The sequence below is a fragment of the Clytia hemisphaerica genome, unplaced genomic scaffold (genome assembly GCF_902728285.1).
Source record: "Clytia hemisphaerica strain Z4C2 unplaced genomic scaffold, Clytia hemisphaerica genome assembly, whole genome shotgun sequence".
NCBI classification, from domain to species: Eukaryota; Metazoa; Cnidaria; class Hydrozoa; order Leptothecata; family Clytiidae; genus Clytia; species Clytia hemisphaerica.
In genome coordinates, this window is record NW_027103851.1 from 1,389,550 (window position 1) to 1,392,594 (window position 3,045).

Here is a 3,045-nt window from a genome sequence, read left to right on the forward strand (position 1 = left end):
ACCTTGACACTACAAACTGACAGTAGAACATTATTAAGTTATATAACCTTTGGCATGCTGTAAATGCAATTATTCCAAAATTCGAAATTTCTAAGCTACAGTATCTCATTTCTAATACATGTTTTTCAATACATACTCTAGATGATGATCAAGATTTTGTCTCAGCTGAAAATCAACCCAAAGGTACACAGTTAATATCTCATTTTAAACTTTCAATAGATTTATGTATCAATGATCAATTGATATAAATTGATTATTACGAACTTTATTTAAACAAAATACAAAAACGTATTTACAAATTTAGAAAACATACTAAACATCGTACTTCAAGTTGTTCGAAAAATGTTGAAATATCATATTTCGAGACATTTTCATTCAATGTAAAGGCTGTAAAGTTCGTATTTTACAGACTTTGAAAATATAGTAAACATAGTATTTCAAGTTGTTCGAAAAATGTCGAAATATCATATTTCGAGACATTTTCATTAAACGTAAAGTTCGTATTTACAAATTTAGAAAATAGATCAGATTTGATAAATTTCTAGAATTGATCAATTTTTTTATCTTTTTTAGACTTCAAAGATGAAATTAAAGCCTGTGAAATCTTACAGATTTTTATGAAATGTAGAGAAGCAATTGTTCTTGAACAAGACTTCCAAGCTTTGATCAAACAAAGCTTATTTGATCCGAACTTCCCATCTACAGGAACTCCATCTTTACTCATTGCAGAAAATGAAATTTTGTCACTATCGACTTACTCAAAATGCACTGATGGTATCTTTCATGTTATGCCATTAATATTTGAAGTTTGTGGGGAAAATCAGCTATATCTAAGGTATATAATTTACTATCAGATTTTCTTTTGTAAATATTGTTCATGGTTTCAGCCCCCTGGATTTCTTAAGGGCCCCTAGGCCAAGTGTGGAGTTTTGGCCTAAAATTTAGCAAATCTATGGGGTTACCTGTTCATTGGGGGTACATAGCTGCTCCTGATAGAGGCTCTATCTAGGTGCTGTTTGTTTATCTGTATTTTCCAAATGGAATACTTCAGAGTATAAGTTGAAATCTTTTGGCCCATACTTTCTCATTTTTGTTTTTCTTTTCCAGTTTTTTTTTTTCATTGTGCTGCCATTCTTCATAGCATAACAACAAAGCTTTTTTACAAAAAAATTCTCGGGTGAAGGGGAGCACCTAACCCAGGAGCAAATTCTTAAGGGTAGCTAAATCATTGCGGCACCTTATTTCGTTTGGTGTACCTAAAAAGTGGGCTGAAACCATCTTGTTGAATTATTGAAAGGAAAACTTTGAAAACTGACACTGAGCTTAAAGGTAACATAAAATACTATTTTTTTCCAGATCGTTTGAAACAGGTGTTTATCAAGGGTTTATTCAGAACAACTGGAAAACATTGTTTAATGACATTATCACAAAGTTCAAAATTAAGCATTGCAATATTGTGTCGATTTATAATACTTGGGATGTTCTTGCTGCTCAACATCGTCGAATCGAAACTAAAAATAGTAAGGAATTCTTTTTCATAGTTTCAATGCAGGTCCTCTTTTTGGTTGAAGTTAATTTGGCTAATCTAAATTATTGTAATCTAAAAATGTTTATTGTATACCAATTTATAAACCAAAAAGTGGTTTGGTCTAAAAAGCAGGGTAGCCAATGGGGTAGCCAATTGGGCTAGGCTATGGGGTACCTCTTTTTGCCTAAACTTTTGAAATCTGAAACCTGTTTTCATGTGGAAATAACTATTACAACATCTTGTTAATGCTTCCATGTAATAAAATTTAAGATTCCTTTCGAACTTCAGCCACAATAGCCTTTTTTCCAAAGGTACTGAACTTTGTTACTTCTCAAGAGACCTGGCGCCATTTTGTCTTCCTTCTTGGCTTCGTTTGAAAATTTACAGACCCGAATAAAAAATATATACAAAACAGTTTTTAATATTTTAGATTTAGATTTTATTTATGTTTTTAATTGGTATTTCCGTGAAGCTGTAATTCGATGATAATAGCTTTGGAATCGCCTTTGGGCCATATGATCTCTAATCTTGTCATATCTTAACAATCCTTTGTTATTGAATCTGTTGTTTAATTTATATCATGTTTAGATGTTTCAAACAATTAATTCCTTTCAAAAATTTTTAATATGGCAGCTTATAATAGGTACAAAAAGTCTTTTGAAATAGCTCTATTATAATGAAGCTCTATTTCTTACTCCTCGTGCATTAACACGTGGTAATTGATATCTTTGTTTATCTTTGTAATCATACATGATCAATCTAAGTATCAATCAGATTCGTGCTCCCTGGTCAGTAAAATGTGGTTCTATGCATTCATTTTCGGTATTTCTTATCTGGTCTGTAAAATATTTAGGTACCCCACAACCTAGCCCAATTGGCTAGCCCAATTGGCTACCCTGCTTTTTAGACCAACCCCCAAAAAGTAATTTTATGTTTAATTTCTCTTTGTACAAGGCTCTACATCAGACAGAAATTTTGACCAAAAGAAACAAAGCAATAAGTCATCCATTCAGAGAAATCTACCGGTTGCTTATTCCATATTCAAGCAGTCGTTTGGTGATAATGCGCCTGGATTTGTCTTCTTTACTCGACGAATGACTAAATTTACGAAAAAAATTGCCCGAATAAGGAGTAAGAGTTTGTTTTCCATCGTCACACTAAGAGCAACTAAAGATAGACAAGTAATAAGTAAAGTATGAAAGCAATAAAACATCAGTATTTCTTCTTGTTTCTTGTTAAACGGGCCTTTAAGTGTCTTTTGGTATTATAAACATCCATTCGATTTTCAAATTAAATTTATAAGAAAAACAAAAACTTCGTAACGTTTTTACAATTCTTTATTTATTTTATAGGTTTTACAAGATGGTTGGACTTGGTGACTCTAGACAGGGCCGGCGAATCAATTTTGAAAGTGGATGGGCCAAATAGTAAGTGTCTAAGGAGGCGCCACCATGGTTGGCGCCGACGGACCTTTCTTAGCAAAAAAGTGGGGGGGGGGCATGGCCCCCCCGGCCCCC

The 3,045-nt window shown here is 33.0% G+C and overlaps 1 long non-coding RNA gene across 1 annotated transcript; it reads left to right on the forward strand.

The window, feature by feature from the left end:
* Positions 1–115: 115 nt before the first annotated feature.
* On the forward strand, positions 116–1,534 carry LOC136807696 (uncharacterized). Its single transcript, XR_010846707.1, has 3 exons — positions 116–183; positions 574–835; positions 1,357–1,534. It is a non-coding gene; the product is annotated as an uncharacterized lncRNA (long non-coding RNA).
* Positions 1,535–3,045: the final 1,511 nt, after the last annotated feature.